Genomic DNA, 21,137 nt, shown 5'->3' on the forward strand with positions numbered 1-21,137 from the left:
GGGGAACCCCTAGGGCAACAATTTCTGAATATCCTGGGGAAGAGGTGACTTTTTTTTTTAAAATAGATTTTATTTTTAGAGCGGTTTTACATTTATAGCAAAATTGAGTGGAAAATAACAGAGATTTCCCATACATCCCCTGCTTGACATATGCACAGCCTCTCCCATTATCAACATCCCCCAATAGAGTGGTGCATTTATCACAGTTGATGAACCCACAGTGACACAGCATTATCCACAGTTTACATTAGGGTTCACTCTTGGTGATGTACATTCTATGGACTTGGACAAATGTATATTGACATGCATCCATCATTATAGTAACATACAGAGTTGTTTCACTGTCCTCAAATTCCTCTGTGCTCTGTCTGTTCATTCCTTCCTCCCCACTTGCCCCTGGCAACAACTGATCTTTTTCTGCTCCATAGTTTTGCCTCTTCTAGAGTTCATATAATTGTATTCATGCAGTATGTAGTCTTCTCAGATTGGCTTCTTTCACTTAGTAATATACATTTAAGGTTCCTTCATGTCTTTTCATGGCTTGATATCTCATTTCTTCTCAGTGTTGAATAATATTCCATTTTCTGAATGTACTAAAATTTATTTATTCATTCACCTAGTAAAGTACATCTTGGCTGTATCCAAGTTTTGGCAGTTAAGAATAAAGCTGCTATAGGGACTTCCCTGGTGGCGCAGTGGCTAAGACTGCGATCCCTGGTCAGGAAACTAGATCCCACAGGCACGCCGCAACTAAGAGTTCGCATGCTGCCACTAAGGAGCCCGCCTGCCTCAACCAAGTCCTGGTGCAACCAAAACAAGAAAAGAAAAAAGAAAGAATAAAGCTGCTATAAACATCCATGTGCAGGTTTTTATGTCAACATAAGTTTGCAGCCCCATTGAATCAATACCAAGGAGCGTGATTACTTGATCATTTGGTAAGAATATGTTTAGTTTTGTAAGAAATCGCCAAAGTGGCTGTATCATTTTGCATTTCCTCTTGCTCCACATCTGACCAATATTTGATGTTTTCAGTGTTCTGAATTTTTACCATTTTAATAGGTGTCTCGTGGTATCTCATTGTTCTAATATGCATTTCTCTGATGACCTATGATACGGAGCATCATTTCATATGCTTATTTGCCATCTATATATCCTCTTTGGTGAGTTGTCTGTTAAGGTCTTTGGCCCTTTTTTTTTTTTTTTTTCCCGGTACGCGGGCCTCTCACCGTTGTGGCCTCTCCCGTTGCGGAGCACAGGCTCCGGACGCGCGGGCTTAGCGGCCATGGCCCACGGGCCCAGCCGCTCCGCGGCATGTGGGATCTTCCCGGATCAGGGCACGAACCCATGCTCCCTGCATCGGCAGGCGGACTCTCAACCACTGCGCCACCAGGGAAGCCCTGGCCCATTTTTTAATCAGTTGTTTCCTTATTGTTGAGTTCTTTGAATATTTTAGATAATAGTCCTGTATCAGATGTGTCTTTTGCAAATATTATCTTCCAGTCTGTGGCTTACCTTTTCATTCTTTTCACAGAGTCTGTCACAGTGCAGAAAAATGTAATTTTAATGAAGTCCAACTTATCAATTCTTTCTTTCATAGATCATGCCTTTGGTGTTGTATCTAAAAAGTCATTGCCAAACCCAAGGTCATCTAGATTTTCTCCTATGTTATCTTGCAGGAGTTTTATAGTATCCTGTTTTACATTTAGGTCTGTGATCTATATTGAGTTAATTTTTGTGAAGACTATATTCCTTATTTTTGTATGTGGATGTTCAGGTGTTCAAGCACCACATGCTGGGTATATTTTTTGTTGTTTTGACCACAGTCAGGCACATCTATAGCTGTGACAAAAAGATCAGCCATGGCATTTCTGTAGAGGTTTCTTGAAGGAGTATGTGGTCTTAAAGCAGACTTTGTGTCTGCTCCGGCACCTTCCAGCTCTCCAGAAGTGTGATAAAAAACACTGTAAAGTGTCAAGAGAGCACCTACCCAGGGAGGAAGCCCAAGGGAGCTTTGGGATCATGGGAATGTTCAGTCCCTTGATCTGGGTGGTGGTGACCTGTAAAAATGTGTGCACTGTATGGATGTTATATATCAATTACAAAAATAATGGGAGGCGGGCAGTACAGTGTACAGGTTAAGAGACTGGGCTCTGGGCTCAGGTAGATCTGGGTCTGAATCCCCGGGTATGTGACTTGGACAGGTCACTACCCTGTCTCCAGACCTCAGTTTTCTCACTTGTAAAATGGGTATTATAGCTTCTACCCTCATGGTTATATGTCAGGTTTAGCAAATCTTAAGATTAAGAATTCAATAACTTGTAAAATAATTAGTTCTTCTTTGCCCATATTATCACTGAAGACAGGACATTACCATTAGATACCATCAGAAATGTTTTTGTTAGTGAAAAGGAGGTACAATTCTTTCTTGGAAGTTTGTGAGATTCTCTCAGTTTACATCTCCAAGCCAGGAGAGGGGGACCTTGTTCTAGTGCCGCACTAATCGCGTGACCTCTTGGGCCAAGGTACTGAACTTTGTACTTCAATTTTCCATTTCTGTAAGATAAGGGCCATAATCTCTGCAGCTGCTACTGATGAGATGATCAGTTCAAAATGGAAAGCGTGATCCAAAATTGTGATACCAGGGCTGTTAGCCGAGGTCTAGGAAAGGAATTAAGGTGCTCTGTTGTCACACCCTCCTGGGAAATTGATGGAGTTATTCCACCTGGAGGGACACTGGAATCGCCTCTCCTTTTTTTCTAATTGCACAAGATTCTGCCTGGACTGGAAGAGCTCACCTAACAGCGAGACTATTTCACACACCCTTGGTGTCAAATCTCTTCCCCTCGAGGGATTTCCTGATGGGTTTAAGTGCTTTGCTGAAGCAGTGAGTGACGTCTGAGAGCAAACTCCGTCGTTTGTTGTTGCTCTGTGTGGGGCGTTAAGGAACTGTGTTCCCTGGAAGTGGTCAAAAACAGTCCAGGAAATAGTTTTAGAGCACGTCGTGATTCTGGTAAAGTCCTGAAGAATAGCAGGCTTAGGGAGTAGAAAAAAGGCAATCAGCTGAAAAGAATTCTGAAAGCATCGTTAGGTGTGTATGTTCTGCTTTCTCCAAAGTCAGAATGAGTAAGTGCGATGGAGTGAGAATCTGTTAATCATAGTTTAAAGCCTCTCCAGCCACCAACATTCCCATCCCCCCAGCAGCTGCTAATTCTTTATCAGGAAAAAGTCATCCCATGTGAAAAGTTCCACTGAGGTCGAAGGTCTGTAATTTAACCAAATCCACAAAGTGTTTCTAGTTTTAAGTTTTAAAAATAGCTTAATCCGATCTTATCAATGCACTAGGAAAAAGTCAGGCCATTGGAACATAGATTTAGGGCAGGATTAAGCAGTGTGTGGGGTTTCAAGTAGCCAATAATGCTGCAGATCATATGCTCTCAGCGTTGGCAGGAAATCACAGGTCATGACCAGAACACCATGCAAAGCAGGTAGTCCCTTTACACCCACACCCCTGGATCTCAATGCCAAGGGCAATTAAATCATCCGTGGGAATTGTGCTTTAAGAGAAACAAGACTTTCTCAACCTTAGCACTAGTGAGTTTTGGGCTGGGTAATTCTGTGGTGTTAGGGCTGTCCTGAGCCTTGCAGAATGTGGGCAGCACCCCTGGCCTCTCCTTTCTAGATGCCAGTTGCACCTCCCCTGTCCCACTTTGTGACAATCAGAAATGTCTCCAGACATTGCCGTATGTCTCCTCAGAGGCAGAATTGCCCCTGGCTGAAAATCAGAGGCAATTCAGGGTACAATATCATCTTATGAAATTTTGTTTTTAATTTTGTTATTGGGAAGACTGTTTTAACTGGAGCACCTTAGAGAGACTGGGGTAAGAGAAGGAAAAAAGTTGCCCTAAGTCAGGCTGGGCTGCAACATTACTGTTCTGGATTGGTCCTTGGAGATCATTGGTTAAACCTCCACTTTACAGATGAGGAAACCGAGGAAACTTCACTTTACAGGGAGGCAGATCATTTGTCAAGGCAAAGCTTGTGATCTGGAAAAATGCTGGAGAACCCCCATGGAACTTTTGCTTTTTCCCTTTTCTGAGATTAAATCCACTAGAAGAGTTAAAGAGGGAATCCTTATTTTAAGGACACTTTTATTTTCTCTCTCATGGTGTTGGCAATGAAGCTCACAGCTTTGAAAAATATAAGAAAGTAGTGTTTCATGCATGGCCTTCTGTGTGACTATGATGGGAAATGTGTTCTGTTCAACTCAATACAATACTCACTGATCACTGAGTACTATCGAACATGCCAGGCATGGAGCTAAGCGCTTTAAACATAAGTGTATCATTTAAGTGTTGCAGCAACCCAATAGGTAGATACTCCTACCGTCCCCATTTTAAAGATAAGGAAATTAGGGATTAGTGAGGTTGAGTTGCCAAAGGACAAGCCTTTATAAATGATGGGCCTGGGGTACAAAATCAGATGGCAGGCTTGAGAGTCCACTTCTTTTAACCACTAGGCTCAGTGGCCTACCAGGGGAGGGAGTTTTTTTTTTTTTAATTTATTTTTAGCTGCGTTGGGTCTTTGTTGCTGTGCAGGCTTTCTCTAGTTGTGACGAGCAAGGGCTACTCTTCGTTGTGGTGCATGGGCTTCTCGTAGCAGTGGCTTCTCTTGTTGTGGAGCACGGGCTCCAGGTGAGCGGGCTTCAGTAGTTGCAGCATGCGGGCTCAGTAGTTGCAGACCACGGGCTCTAGAGCGCAGCCTCAGTAGTTACGGCGCATGGGCTTAGTTGCTCCGTGGCATTGGGATCATCCCAGACCAGGGATCGAATCTGTGTCCCCTGCATCGGCAGGTGGATTCTTAACCACTGCATCACCAAGGAAGTCCCGGGAGGAAGATTTTAATTGTAGGTAAGACCGGCTGCCAAGAGGAGGACTGGATTCCTGCGCGCAGAAAGTCAGAATGGAATTGAAGGGCTTCTCATATTTGGTGTGAGTTCTGTTTGTATATATTCGGAGGACTCCCCAAACTCACCTCTGATAATCTACGCAATAGGTGCTAAAGAGTTGATTCTCATTACTCAGATTCTGTATTTGCGAGTTCACCTACTTGTTAAAAATTATTTGTAATCCCCAAATCAGTACTCTTTGTGCCTTTGCAGTCATTTGTGGATGTGTGTGAACTGGAGAAGAATTTCAACTGCACGTTCCCAGCTGAGGTCAGACAAGATGACACAGCTCTCATACTGTGAGCAAGCGTTCTTTTCCCAATCATTTTAGGGCCACTTTTTTTTTGCATATTTATGCAAAAATATTTTTTTCCCCATATTTGTTGGTGACTTTGCTATTTAATATAGGCCTCAAGCATAGTGCTGAAATGCTGTCTAGCATTCCCAAGGGCAAAGAAGGCTGTGACATGTCTTACAGAGAAAAGATGTGCTGCCTTAGATAAGCTGCTTTCAGGCATGAGTTATAGTGCTTTTGGCTGTAAATTCAGCATTAATGAAACAACAGTATATATTAAATAAGGGATCTCGAAGCAGAAACACATATAAAACACAGTTGTGTATTGTTGGTTGATGAAAATGTGACCAGAGTTTCTCAGGAGCTGACCTGTGGGTTTCCCTTAGGAACAGTGGTTCAGTACTTGCTAATTCAGTTTTTGCCATGAATTTATAAAACACAGCTATCACAAGTAAAAAGAATTGACTGTACTGAGACTTAAACTGAAAAATATACATTTGCAGTGGCAGTAGGTGGAGGCTTACAAAACGTGCTGACAAATTTGGTGCATCGTTGTGAGTATAATAAATATGCAGGAATGACTTTACTTTTTTACATTAGATGGCTTAGAAAATATGCCTTTCTAGGACGTCAGGAAGGTTGTATTTCATTTGACCCCAGGCAGTCGTTGTAATTTTTCCCTTGTCTATTTTCTTTTGCTTGTAGAACATTTCTACTAATTGTAGGAAATCCAATTTCAATTCCCATTTTGTGCTGGAAATGCATTACGGGTGGGCTTAGTAGATGCTCAAGAATATGCCGTGTATTAAGGTGATCTGATTCAAACTGAATCTCGTAGAGGACACACAAAGCATTTGGAAGACGCCTGGGTGTGAAGGACTAAAGAAGTAGTAAGAGGGCTTCCCTGGTGGCGCAGTGGTTGAGAGTCCGCCTGCCGATGCAGGGGACACAGGTTCGTGCCCCGGTCCGGGAAGATCCCACATGCCGCGGAGCAGCTGGGCCTGTGAGCCGTGGCCGCCGAGCCTGCGCGTCCGGAGCCTGTGCTCCGCGACGGGAGAGGCCACGACAGTGAGAGGCCCGCGTACCGCAAAAAAAAAAAAGAAGTAAGAAAGCAAATGGGCTGGTCTGAGGAAACTGGGATTGCCTTCTTGGTCTTTTATTCCTTGAGTTAGCTTGTAACTTCAAGCAAAAACACTTTCCCAAGTGCCTCAGTGTCACTCAATCCGCCCTGCTGGCTGTATTAGTCATGCTCTTGCTCCTTTCTGGTTGAATAATTGATTGATTCATGGTCTGTTTGAAACTTTTGCCCTCTGTTCTTGACCAAACTTCTGAGGTTTGGTCTCTAGTAAGGGAAAGGGCAACTTTTTCATGATATGGGGATAAGAAAGGAGTTCTCACCTGCATCCCTTCCTTTTTTTTTTTTTTTTAAACATCTTTATTGGAGTATAATTGCTTTACAATGGTGTGTTAGTTTCTGCTTTATAACAAAGTGAATCAGTTATACATATACATATGTTCCCATTTCTCTTCCCTCCTGCATCTCCCTCCCTCCGACCCTCCCTATCCCACCCCTCTAGGTGGTCACAAAGCACCGAGCTGATCTCCCTGTGCTATGTGGCTGCTTCCTACTAGCTATCTATTTTACATTTGCTAGTGTATACATGTCCATGCCACTCTCTCACTTTGTCACAGCTTACCCCTCCCCCTCCCCATATCCTCAAGTCCATGCTCTAATAGGTCTGTGTCTTTATTCCCGTCTTACCCCTAGGTTCTTTATGACCTTTCTTTTTTTTTTTTCTTAGATTCCATATATATGTGTTAGCATACTGTATTTGTTTTTCTCTTTCTGACTTACTTCTTGAGATCGAAAAATGGAGCTGGAGGAATCAGGCATCCCTTCTTTTGTTCTGCAGATGCCGCCCTGGGCTCGTTTTCCCAGTCTTGCCCCCCACCCCCCACCTCCCCACCCCCATTTCCTAGCAAAGGGCCTTCCCTCAGATGGTATTGCCTTCAAGTCTCATCCCTAAGAGGCTCTCCACCTAGCCATGGGCCTGAGTCGAGCAGGCCATCCTGTTCTTTGCTGCCATGTGAAGCCTGGCCCTCTCTGAATCTGAAGTGAGAAAACATTTTAAATTTCAAGGACAAAATCACAGAACTTTTAAATAAATTTGACTAAGTTCTATGAGGATTATCTTTGAAGCTATGACCACATCACTACCGTTATCATTTTAGTTGAAGGATTTAGTAAAAGTATTGTTTTAGTAGAAGGTCTTCTAGTCTTTCTAGTGTGTTCCTTTGTGGGCTAGAAATGGTGTCCCTCACAGAAGTTATCGCTCACAGCCAGGTAAAGGGAGGAGCACACCCAGAAGCCTGGTGACCAGAGAGGTCTGCTCGGGTCAGCTATCCGTGCTTCACGTTTGCAAGCAGCATAGAAGTAAGTTGAAATGAACAACAGACAATGTAGAGTTAGCAATACTTTTAATAGAAAAAAAATAGCAATATGTTTAATAGGAAAAAAATTGCCCTGAGAGCTTCAAGGCAGTGTGACCTGAAGGCTCAAAAAACCAACCAACCAACCAACCAGCCAGCCAAACAAACAAACAAAAACCCCAAACCAAAAAACCCCCAAACCCTAAAGCAGAATGGGTGTGTCTATGTGTAGAGGGGTGGGGTGATGATGTGGGGAAGGGGATTACAGTCTAACTACTCTGCCCAAACAGACAGATTTAGGAAGAGTGATCCTCTCCCCTCCCCAACCCCTGCATCCCACAATTGTTCTATGAGAAAGGAAGTCACCTCCCCAAGATCAAATGGGTAGTAGGCCAGAGCTTAAAGTTCCCCTTTCGGAGCCATATTACCATATTGAGAACACATGAGCTCTTGGACGGGATGTGAAAAAATATTAGCTATTACAACGGCTTGTGGTTGGGACAATGGGAATTGAAATTGGACCACATTATATCAACAGATATACAGTAGATCTGTTAAGCTGAAGTTTCACAGGCGGGGGATGATCAGGGGAAAAATGTCTCAAAAGGCTCCTTAAGGGGGACATTAATACTAAAAAAGGTTGAGAAGCACTGTGTCAATCACATTTCGTGGGCAGCAGGTTTTCTTTCACGAAAACATTATTTCAAACATCTCATAAGAGATCATGAACGCTTGGGTGCAGATGTGGCACCCTCTGTGGTGCTATAAACATAATTCCCTTACAAATAGGTAGTAACCAGGAAGCAAGGTTTGATTTAATTCTTTAATGAGGGAATCAGCAGGTAGACCAAAGTGCTGCTTCAGGGCATTTGAAGGAAAGGGGTTCTGGGAGTCCTTAGGGAAATGGGTGCCCAATCAGAGGCCAGGTTGGATGCATGACTATAACTTTCTACAGTGCAGAGAAACTACGACAGCTTTGGGGTTCACATTTCTACCAGGTCATATAGTCAAAATGACTTATCAATTTATGCAGGCTAACTTCTAACCTTATAGTCCCTCGGCGTGTCAGATGAGGGTCAGGCAGACTTATTGGGTGATGCTCCAGCATGACATAGAACATGAAGCAATTACGCCTCAACTTTTCATAAGCTTGGTGCACGGTTTTAATAGGAGTATGGATTTATGATCACTGTTCTTCTGATTATTGCTAATTGAACACTTCTGGAGTGTGGATTCCTGATTATGGGTCTTTATATGATGACCAACCTTCCTAGATGAAGAATCATCTTTACAGACATATCTATAATACCCCTTCAGACTTAGTATGTGCTAAGCATTGTTCTAAGTGCCTTGCAGGTATAATGTATGTTAGTCAGGGTTTTGCAGAGAAACAGAACCAATAGAATGTGTGTATGTATATATAGAAAGAGATTTATTATGAGGGATCGGTTCACGTGATTATGGAGGCTGGCAAGTCCAAATCTGCAGTGTGGGCCAGTGGGCTTGACACCCAAGAGAGCTTATGGTGTAGATGAGGTCCAAAGGCAGTCTGCTGGAGAATTCTTTTTTACTCAGGTGAGGGTTGGTCTTTTTGTTCTATTCAGGCCTTCAACTGATTGGCTGAGGCCCACCCACATTAGGAAGAGCAGTCTGCTTTACTCTTCCTATTAAAATGTAAGTCTCAACCACAAACACTGTAGCAGAAACACCCAGAATGATGTTTGACCAAATGTTTGGGCATCCTGTGGCCCAGTCAAGTTGACATATAAAATTCACCATCACAGTATGGATGATTGTAATTTCAATTTTTCTGTGGAGTAAGTGGAGGCTCAGAGTAGGGAAACAACTAGCCCAAGGTCACACAGCCAGCCAGGCGGTGCTCTTAACTACTCCCATGTCAGTCTCTAAAGTGACACTACAATTCTCCTACGTGCTCAAATCCTCCCAGTTTTGAGGGCTTTGAGATGCTCCCCCTTCTCAGGTTGAATCAGCCTCCAAAGCTAATAGCCTTTCTTGCAAAATGCCTCTCACCACCCACCCACCATTCTTTCCATCCCCTCATCACCTCCTGAGTTCTACCCACTGGCTGGAACTACTTTTCTGAGCCTGGTGCTGCAGGCCTTGCACACTGTGCCCCCACCTCCTGCTCTCAGTCTTCCTCATTCCTCCTTTCACCCCCTGTGTCCTCTGAGCTGAAGCCACTGCCTTTGCTCCCCTTTCCTTTCCTGCTTCTGGCTTCTCCTCATTGGGATGGCCTTTTCCCTGTGGGTCTATATGGAAATCCCACCCATCCTCAAGGTCCAACACAGATGTGCCTTCCTACACGAAGGCTTCTTGCTTCCCCCGTCTTTGGAACAAGTATATCCTTCCTGGAAATGGGTCAGGATGCTGAGTGTAGTTCAGAAACGGGGATTTGGTCCTCTGGGATGAATTTTATCAAGGATGGACAGAGGGGAGAAGGGTCAAGGAGGATGGATGGGCTGGAAAGGGCACAGATAAGGAGGTTAAAGTATTTCACTGGGAGAGAGTAGAAGGCATGAGGGGTTGAGGGTGGGAGGAGGGTAGGGTTCTGCACTGTGTCAGTGTGCCGGGTTTATTCACACAGAGCCCTAAGGGGTCCAGGTAGGGCACCAACATTGTCCACTGCTGTTCTGCCCACCCTGTGCTCTAATCAGAATTGTCCAGCTGTGCAATTAGGAGAGTATAACAGGGACCAACCCTGCAGAACTCATCAGACTGTAAGCTCCCTGAGGGCAGAATTTGGTCTGTTTTGTTCACTGTTGAATCCTCAGTTCTTAGACATGTGCCTGGCACATTGCAGGGACTCTAAATGTGTATGTTGGATGAATGAATGAGAGAGATGGGCAGAGCAGGAGGCAGCATCATTTTCACATGCTACACTCCTAGGAGAGTTTTTAAGAATTTGAAAAGCATAGGTAAGATTGTATTGATTTTTCCTGGAGTCCTGGAAACTTCAAATATTGAATACTTCTTGCCAGGTAGAACTTCTCTCCAGGAGCTGTAGGTCTGTAAACAGCAGGGTTTTCTTGGGGACCCTCCCCTCCCCCTCTTCCCACCCATATCTTTCTTCTTATATTGAAACATGACCTTTTGTGTGGTCATGCACAGGGATTAGATTCTTTTATTGGTAGATCACAGTAGCCGCCGGTAGGTAGAGGTGGATAGTATTAGATGGACTCAGATCAAATTTTGCCCCACATAGACATGTATTAAACACACACTGATTGGCAAGTAGGCTCAAATCAGTTCATACAACATAATCATGAGCTCAATGAAGCCCCAGCTCTCTGAGGCTAGATTTAGAGGCACAGATGCAATAATAGTGAGGAGGTTGGATGCGGCTAACTTTACATGCATCATGCAAATAGAATCCTCTCAATGGCTGGATATAGGACCATTTATGGAACAAGCCTCAGGTACCATTCCTAAAGAGAAGGGGCTACTGTACCCTTAGCTGGTTCAGGCAGCAGGGGTAGGTGGGAGGCGGGTGGCATTTGTACTGTAGTGAATCCACTTCTTTTGAACATCAAAGTTGGACATAATCAGATTTGTGCTTTAGAAAATCTGGTTCTGGCTGCTGTGTGTGGAAGGAACTGGAGGAGACCCAAGTGCACGGATGGACTAGTTGGGAGACGGCTGCAGGTTTCTTTTTTAAAATTTGTGTTGCATTTATTAATATTGCAGCTCAACAATCCTTGGTATTTTTTCCCTTTTTTATTGACAGATCTTTATTGGAGTATAATTACTTCACAATACTGTGTTAGTTCCTGTTGTACATCAAAGTGAATCAGCCATATGCATACGCATGTCCCCATATCGCCTCCCTCCCACCCTCCCATTCCTACCCCTCCAGGTCATGGCAAAGTCCCAAGCTGATCTCCCTGTGCTATGCTGCTGCTACCCACTAGCTAACTATTTTACATTCTGTAGTGTATATATGTTGATGCTACTCTCACTTTGCCCCAGTTTCCGCTGCCCTCCCACCTCCCATCCTCAAGTCCATTCTCTATGTCTACGTCTTTATTCCTGCCCTGCTGCTAAGTTCATCAGTATGTTTTTGTTTTGGTATTTTTTAGATTCTATATATATGCATTAGCATACGGTATTTGTTTTTCTCTTTCTGACTTACTTCACTCTGTATGAAGACTCTAGGTCCATCCACCTCACTACAAATAACTCAATTTTGTTTCTTCTATGGCTGAGTAATACTCCACTGTATCTATGTGCCACATCTTCTTTATCCATTCATCTGTTGATGGACATTTAGGTTGGTTCCATGTCCTGGCTGCAATGAACATTGTGGTACATGACTTGTTCTGAATTATGGTTTTCTCAAGGTATATGCCCAGTAGGGGGATTGCTGGGTCATATGGTAGTTCTATTTTTAGTTTTTTAAGGAACATCCAAACTGTTCTCCACAGTGGCTGTATCAATTTACATTCCCACCAACAGTGCAGGAGGGTTCCCTTTTCACCACACCCTTTCCAGCATTTATTGTTTCTAGATTTTTTGACAACGGCCACTCTGACTGGTGTGAGGTGACACCTCATTGTGGTTTTGATTTGCATTTCTCTAATAATTAGTGATGTTGAGCATCTTTTCATCTGCTTCTCGGCCATCTGTATGTCTTCTTTGGTGAAATGTCTATTTAGGTCTTCAGCCCATTTTTTAATTGAATTATTTGTTTTTTGATATTGAGCTGCATGAGCTGTTTGTATATTTTGGAGATTAATCCTTTGTCTGTTGTTTCATTTGCAAATATTTTCTCCCATTCTGAGGGTTGTCTTTTTGTCTTGTTTATGGTTTCCTTTGCTGTGCAAAAGCTTTGAAGTTTCATTAGGTCCCATTTGTTTATTTTTGTTTTTATTTCCATTACTCTAGGAGGTGGGTCAAAAAAGATCTTGCTGTGATTTATGTCAAAGAGTGTTCTTCCTATGTTTTCCTCTAAGAGTTTTATAGTGTCTGGTCTTACATTTAGGTGTGTAATCCATTTTGAGTTTATTTTTGTGTATGGTGTTAGGCAGTGTTCTAATTTCATTCTTTTACATGTAGCTGTCCAGTTTTCCCAGCACCAGTTATTGAAGAGACTGTCTTTTCTCCATTGTATATCCTTGCCGCCTTTGTCATAGATTAGTTGACCATAGGTGCGTGGGTTTACCTCTGGGCTTTCTATCTTGTTCCATTGATCTATGTTTCTGTTTTTGTGCCAGTACCATATTGTCTTGATTACTGTATCTTTGTAGTATAGTCTGAAGTCAGGGAGTCTGATTCCTCAAGCTCCGTTTTTGTCCCTCAAGACGGCTTTGGCTATTCGGAGTCTTTTATGTCTCCATACAAATCTTAAGATTTTTTTGTTCTAGTTCCATAAAAAATGCCATTGGTAATTTGATCGGGATTGCATTGAATCTGTAGAATGCTTTGGGTAGTATAATAATTTTCACAATATTGATTCTTCCAATCCAAGAACATGGTATATCTCTCCAACTGTTGGTATCATCTTTAATTTCTTTCATCAGTGTCTTATAGTTTTCTGCATACAGGTCTTTTGTTTCCCTAGGTAGGTTTATTCCTAGGTATTTATTCTTTTTGTTGCAATGGTAAATGGAAGTGTTTCCTTAATTTCTCTTTCAGATTTTTCATCATTAGTGTATAGGAATGCAAACGATTTCTGTGCATTAATTTTGTATCCTGCAACGTTACCAAATTCATTGATTAGCTCTAGTAGTTTTCTGGTAGCATCTTTAGGATTCTCTATGTTTACTATCATGTCATCTGCAAACAGTGACAGTTTTACTTCTTCTTTTCCAATTTGTATTCCTTTTATTTCTTTTTCTTCTCTGATTGCCATGGCTAGGACTTCCAAAACTATGTTGAATAATAGTGGCAAGAGTGGACATCCTAGTCTTGTTCCTAATCTTAGAGGAAATGCTTTCAGTTTTTCACCATTGAGAATGATGTTTGCTGTGGGTTTGTCATATATGGCCTTTATTATGTTGAGGTAGGTTCCCTTTATGCCCACTTTCTGGAGAGTTTTCATCATAAATGGGTGTTGAATTTTGTCAAAAGCTTTTTCTGCATCTATTGAGATGATCATATGGTTTTTCTTCTTCAGTTTGTTAATATGGTTTATCACATTGATAGATTTGCGTATATTGAAGAATCCTTGCATTCCTGGAATAAACCCCACTTGATCATGGTGTATGATCCTTTTAATGTGTTGTTAGATTCTGTTTGCTAGTATTTTGTTGAGGATTTTTGCATCTATATTCATCAGTGATATTGGTCTGTAATTTTCTTTTTTTGTAGTATCTTTGTCTGGTTTTGGTATCAGGGTGATGGTGGCCTCATAGAATGAGTTTGGGAGTGTTCCTTCCTCCACAATTATTTGGAAGAGATGGGAAGGATGGGTGTTAGCTTTTCTCTAAATGTTTGATAGAATTCACCTGTGAAGCCATCTGGTCCTGGACTTTTGTTTGTTGGAAGATTTTTTTTTTTTTTTTTTTTTTTGTGGCACGCGGGCCTCTCACTGTTGTGGTCTCTCCCATTGCAGAGCACAGGCTCCGGACGCGCAGGCTCAGCAGCCATGGCTCATGGGCCTAGCCGCTCTGCGACATGTGGGATCTTCCCGGACCGGGGCACGAACCCGTGTCCCCTGCATCGGCAGGTGGACTCCCAACCACTTTGCCACCAGGGAAGCCCTCTGTGACATATCTTTTGCCATCTTATTTATTTTTTTGTGAGTCGGATTGTGTTCCTGTCATACTGGTTGTTTGGCCTGAGTGTTCCAACACTGGAGTTTGTAGGCTGTTGGGTAGAGCTGGGTCTTGGTGCTGAGATGAGGACCTCCGGGAGACCTCACTCCAATGAATATTCCCTGGGGTCTGAGGTTCTCTATTAGTTCAGTGGTTCGGACTCAGAGCTCCCACCTCAGGAGCTTCGGCCGGACCCCCGGCTCATGAACCAACATCCTGCAAGCCGCAGGGGGTGGCAAAAAATTTAAAAAAAGGAGAACAATAACAAAGTAAAAAATAAAATTAGACTAGGAAACTACAGATATGTTAGGAAGAATATAAAAATAAAAATATAGGTGAAACAACAAGCAGAAGGTAAAACAGAACCACAATAGTAAAAAAGAGGAGGAGAAAAAAAAAAAGGTGGAAAAGGCCTTGGCTGTGGAGGGCGGGGCTCAGCAGGGAGGAGGTCTGGGTGGTGGGTGGGGCCTATGCTTAGGACCCACAGGGCTGGAAAAGGCCCTGGGAGGCGTGGGGGGTGGGGCTTAGGCTCAACGGAACAGAAGGGGCCTAGGCGTGCCTCCCACCTCTGGTCTCAGAGGGTGGGAGACCCCACCTGGGAGCCCAGCAGGCTTCCAGGCCCCGAGTGGGTGGTTAAATGCCCTCCACTCCTCTCCTGCTCCTCCAGTCAGGAGGCCCCCTCCTGCCTGCCTCTCCTGATCTCCCCAGCCTCCCTCCTATGCCCTCAGGACGCACGTGGCCTGGAGGGGGCTTTGGAGGGTGGGGGACAGGCCTGGAAGCTCAGCAGGCTCCCCGGGCTGAGTTGGTGGGGCAAACACCCTCCACTCCCCTCCCCTGCCTCTCCTGTTCTCTCCTGGCCTCACTCATATGCCCTCAGGACAAACCGGGTCAGGAGGGGATCTCTGAGGGTGTAGAACCCAGCCCAAGAGCTGGGCAGACTTCCCCAGCGATTGGGCAAGGGAAACGCTGGGCATGCTCCCCCACTGATCCGAGCCCCCGAGGGTCCCTCCAGGCGTGGGAACCCCTCCCCCCTCTCAGCCACCCCTCAGGGCGCCGGTCCTGTCCAGCCTCCACTTCTCCTCCCCCCTGAGTCCCCCAACATCCTACTGGTTCGCTTGGGGTTTCCTCCCATCTCCTTGGGTGTTGGGGTCCCCCACCAGCATCCAGCAGGCACCATAGTTCTGGGGAGATGCGAACTCTGCATCTTCCCACCTTATTTCCCTTTTAAATTGAAAGAACATTTTTGAGCACATAGAATGTGCCAGGCATTGGGATAGGTATTTTCCCACATACTATTGCGTTGGCCAAAAGGTTTGTTTGTTCATTTTCCATAAGATAGCTCTAGTAGCACTTAGCTGTCCTTAACTTCATTCGAAGCAATTTTGTTAGATTGTATTGTGACAGCTGTCATATCAGTGTGCATTAGAAAGAAACTTATCAGACTTCCCTGGTGGTGCAGTGGTTTAGAATCTGCCTGTCAATGCAGGGGATGTGGGTTCGAGCCCTGGTCCGGGAAGATCCCACATGCCATGGAGCAACTAAGCCCGTGTGCCACAACTACTGAGCCTGTGCTCTAGAGCCCATGAGCCACAACTATTGAGCCCGCATGCCACAACTACTGAAGCTCACACACCTCGAGCCTGTGCTTCACAACAAGAGAAGCCACCACAATGAGAAGCCCACGCACCGCAACGAAGAGCAGCCCCCACTCGCCTCAACTAGAGAAAGCCCACGCACAGCAACAAAGACCCAACACATCCAAAGATAAATAAATAACTAAATAAATTTATTAAAAAATAAAAACTTATCAAAATTGGTGAATTTTTGTGTAGCTATTTTAATATTGAAGATGGAAGAAAAAGAGCAGCATTTTTGGCATATTATGCTTTATTATTTCAATAAAGGTAAAAATGCAACTGAAACGCAAAAGAACGATTTGTGCAGTGTATGGAGAAGGTGCTGTGATTGAACTTCTCAAAAGTGGTTTGCGAAGTTTTGTGCTGAAGATTTCTTGCTGGACGATGCCCCATGGTCAGGTAGACCAGTTGAAGTTGATAGGGATCAAATTGAGACATTAATTGAGAACAATCAACGTTATACCATGTGGGAGATAGCTGACATACTCAAAATATCCAAATCAAGCGCTGAAAATCATTTGCACCAGCTTGGTTATATGAATCGCTTTGATGTTTGGGTTCCACATAAGTTAAGTGAAAAAAACCTTCTTGACCCTATTTCTGCATATGATTCTCTACTGAAATGTAATGAAAACATTCCATTTTTAAAACAAATGGTGATGGGCAATGAAAAATGGATACTGTACAACAATGTGGAATGGAAGAGATCGTGGGGCAAGTGAACTGAACCACCACCAACCACACCAAAGGCCAGTCTCCATCCAAAGAAGGTGATCTTGTGTCTATGGTGGGATTGGAAGGGAGATCTCTATTATGAGCTCCTTCTGGAAAACCAAACGATTAATTCCAACAAGTACTGCTCCCTATTAGACCAACTGAAAGCAGCACTCGATGAAAAACGTCTAGAATTAGTCAACAGAAAACGCATAATTTTCCATCAGGATAACGCAAGACCACATGTTTCTTTGATGACCAGGCAAAAACTGTTACAGCTTGGCTGGGAAGGTCTGATTCATCCACTGTATTCACCAGACATTGCACCTTCGGATTTCCATTTATTTTAGTCTTTACAAAATTCTCCTAATGGAAGAAGTTTCAATTCCCTAGAAGACTGTAAAAGGCACCTGGAACAGTTCTTTGCTCAAAAAGATAAAAAGTTTTGGGAAGATGGAATTATGAAGTTGCCTAAAAAATGCTCGAAGGTAGTGGAACAAAAGGGTGAATATGTTGTTCAATAAAGTTCTTGGTAAAAATGAAAAATGTGTCTTTTATTTTTACTTAAAAACTGAAGGAACTTTTTGGCCAATCCAATATTTCATTTCACCTTCACTGTGACTCTGTGAGGCAACCAGAACACGTGTAATTTTTTATACATATTTGACTTCTGAAGAGGCCGCTGCAGTTTTTCAAGCAAGAGATGTTGGTAGCTTTGACCGTGGCAGTGGAGGTGGATAGATACCATCCACAGACAGTGGATGATACCATCAGCAGACTGTGGGGATGGGGTAAAAATGCGGAGCAAGGCCAGACACCTCCACCTCTCTCGCATTTCCAACCCACAGCATGTCTGCAAAGCAGATCTCACAGCCCTGCTGGGGATATCACACCACGTCAGGAAGCCCTGTTGGAGGAGCAGAGGATGGAAGGTATGGAGGTAAAAACCTTGAGTTCAAGTCCCACTACAACCACCTGCGTTTGTGGCCTGGGAGTGCTCGCTGACCCACCCCTGGGCTCAGTCCTGGGTGTTGAAGCCTGAGAGCAGGGCAATCAGCCCTGCCTGGCTCACCTCACAGATTGAGGTGATGACATATGGTCCATCTGGGTGCTGTAAGGCTTCTCCAGGTCACGGCTGTGCACCGTGCACTTTCCCACTCGGCTCCTGTCCTGTCTTGGCAAGAAGGTCGGAGAGCCACCCTCTCACCCTGCACAGCCGGTCCTGGAACGTGCTCCCCACAGGGCCTTCAGGGAGGACAGAGTGGGGCCCCTGCTGGCCTCTGTGTGTAAATTTTGGGAGAAAGTGTCTCTTCCTGGTAGACAAATTTAGAAAGGGAGACTGCAGCCCTCGGATGTGCAACTTTGGAGCAGAAGTCACTTTCGTGCAGGGAAGAGTCGCAATCTCCCGGGAAGGTGTGTTCTCCTGGCCAGAGCACAGGGCTTGGAGCAGACCCTCATGCTCTGCTGGTCCGTGCTCAGCGGTACGCTTTTCTCTCTGCTTTCTCCCGTTTTCCACCTCCCGGCTGGCCATCCCACTCATGGCAAGAGTCTTCGGGCAGCTGGGATCTGCTCCCTGAGATCAGCGGGTCTCAGGTGCACTCAGCTGCCATTCTGGGCCCTTGGGGAGGACTTAGTACCTTTAAGTACCTGTTCCTCCAGGGAAAGCGGGGACCTTGGCTAACTCTGGCTCTGGTGACAGAAAGCATGCCCCATCTTGGCCAGTGGCTTCCCTAAACCTATGCATGTCATGCAGGCAGGCACTGATTAGAAGCAGCTGGCATTTAAGGCGCTCAATTATTCACAGTGATGCAAACAAACTGCCAGGAGAGGGGGCTGGTGGTCAAAGCTGGGAGGTAGGTGGGGTGGGGGGAGGTGGGAGAAGCTGGGAGGAAGGTCACTTCAAATGTCCGGAGAAGGAACAGGCTCTCCCTCGGAGTTGCCCTAGGGATGTTTGCTTATACATAGGAGGCCAGGAAGCTGGTAAAACAAGCCCCTGTTTCGAACTGGGAGCTTACCAGGTACCCATGTCACAGGCAGACTGAGGTTGAACTTCCCCCAAATCTCTCTGGCTGTCACTGTGCCTCAGTTCCCCCATCTTGCTAGGGTTCCCTCTCTCAGATACCAGCTCTAACCTTCCATGATCCTAGATTCCTTCCTGCACACGTTTGGGCTTTTCCATATTCTAAAACACAATTATTGATTGAGTCCTTAAAATCAAATGCTGCCAACTAGCATTACTTCTATTTGCAGATCATTAAAAATAAGGATAGTTCCTTGGTCGATTCCAAAATGATCCATTATATAATGAGCCAAAAAGTTAAAACTTGCAATGCACTCAATTAATTATGAAACTACCAATTAAGGGGAAAACAACACTTGGGTTCCTTTCCTCATGAAATAGAAATGCAAATATTTTGCCTGACAATCTTCAAGTTACCATCATGGTAATGGCAGTGTAGTGTAAAGTGTGGCACATATAGTTCACCTAAATAGGTGTGTAATATACACACCTTATGTGAATTAATAAAAAATTAAATATTAATAAATATTGACTATGCAAAATGCATACAGTCAGTGCATGTTGGAAAGAGAATTTCAAATGCAAGGCAGTCCTCCGGCTCTTTAATTAGGTTTTATCTGGTGTTTTATGGTATTATAGATTCATTATTATACACATCATTTTTTAAAAACTTAATCCATCTGTAAAGATCTCCAGAAAAGATTCTGTTAGTTTCCTTGGCCACTCATTTCTGGATTGTAACGATCTTGCCCATTTAGAAAGTCTTCTTTGGGTCTGTCCAGCCTAAATTTCTCAGGCTGCACCTGGGCTCTAAGGGCAGCTGAGGCCCATTCTGTTTGGCTCACCCCATGGGCTGGTGCTCAGGGCTGTTCAGGACCAGGGAGGGTCCTTGGAGTTGCCGAATTTAGCAGCAGGTCTCAGGTGGAATGAGCCCAGATTTCTGGTAAACGCTGGGAGGAAGGTCAGCGCTGGGCCCTCGGGATCAGGGCCCCTTAGGACAGGGGGCAGGAGGCAAAGCTGGAGAGCTGGCAGGCACGAGGTTAAAGACAAGGTACAGACCCCCTAACTAAACGTTCAGCTCAATCTACATGAGCCCAGGACACCTTCCCCTCTGTCTTCTCATCTGTAAAATAGAAGGTTGAACTGGGGGTTTCTAAGACTTATTCCACTGTGAGTGTTCTGGGTTGATTTTGCGTGGGCAGGCAGGACCACTTTGCTAAAATCATGTCTCTTAGCAACTATCTCTGATTTCTCCTACTGTATTTGTGAGAGAAGGGATTTTGAAATTTGCAAGAGAAAGGGACTGTGCATGAGATAAAATAGGTGAAAAGATCAAGGCACAGACTGGTTGTGTCAGCCATGCACCAGGGATACAGCAGCGAACACCATAGGCGAGCGTCCTCGCACTGGTGCAGATACGAGAGTACCTGCGTGTGTGCTTAGAGCGCCTCCTGCCGGCTACGCAAGAAATGCTCAGTTAAATAATGTCTCTGGGTGCAAGGGTGGGGGGATTGCCTTTACATTGTAGAGCTTTTGTACCTTATGAGTTTTGTGCCATGTGAGTGTATTTCTATTACTATACACGAAATAGTTTTTAAAGAGAAGAAGGGAAGTGATGTGAGCGCGCACCTGTTTTTTCATGCCGTTTGGGTCCCACTCCGGTGGAGGAGGCGCTGGGAAAGCCGGCGGCAGCCTGTGATGACCCGGAGTGGCCACGTGGTGACAGTGTTTCCCTTGGATCGGCCCAAGGTAACGCGTCCCCGTTTTAATGAACTCCCCACTGTGCACTGGGGGAGGGGCGGGGAGGCTTCCTCTAGGTTCAATTTATGGCCCTCAAGCAAAGATGCTAAATAAGATCCTGAGTGGAAAATAATGGCTGTAACAGATATCCTCTGGCTCTTCCCTGTCTTCTTTCCTATTAGAATGTCTCCTGGCTAAGAGCCCCTTAGCTGCAAGCAGGGGGTGTATTGCACGAAAGAATCCGAGGGAGAAGCTGGGTTGCTTTAGGCAGACCAGGATGTGAGTGAGGGTGGGCGAGGCAAAGAGCAAGGTTGTGTCCATCAGCCAAGGGTGTCCGGGGACGGGGCGAGACCCCAGAACCTAAGAAAGGGATTGGATTTGATGGAGAGCTTGTCATTTTCTTTCACTTACCAGCTGGAGCCCCCAGGGCCTTTCTTTCTGAGGGGTCGGGGGTGGGGCAGGGAAGGGGGAGCTTCTTCCACCCAAGACTTGCAGAGGGCGAGGCGGTGAAAAGTGAGGGGAAGCTGCAGCGTTGAAGCCTTTGGGCAGTTTCAGCAACCTCCTAGGCCAAGTTCCTCTTAGG

Source organism: Leucopleurus acutus, assembly GCF_964270905.1.
Source record: "Leucopleurus acutus genome assembly, chromosome: 7".
Classification (NCBI taxonomy): Eukaryota; Metazoa; Chordata; class Mammalia; order Artiodactyla; family Delphinidae; genus Leucopleurus; species Leucopleurus acutus.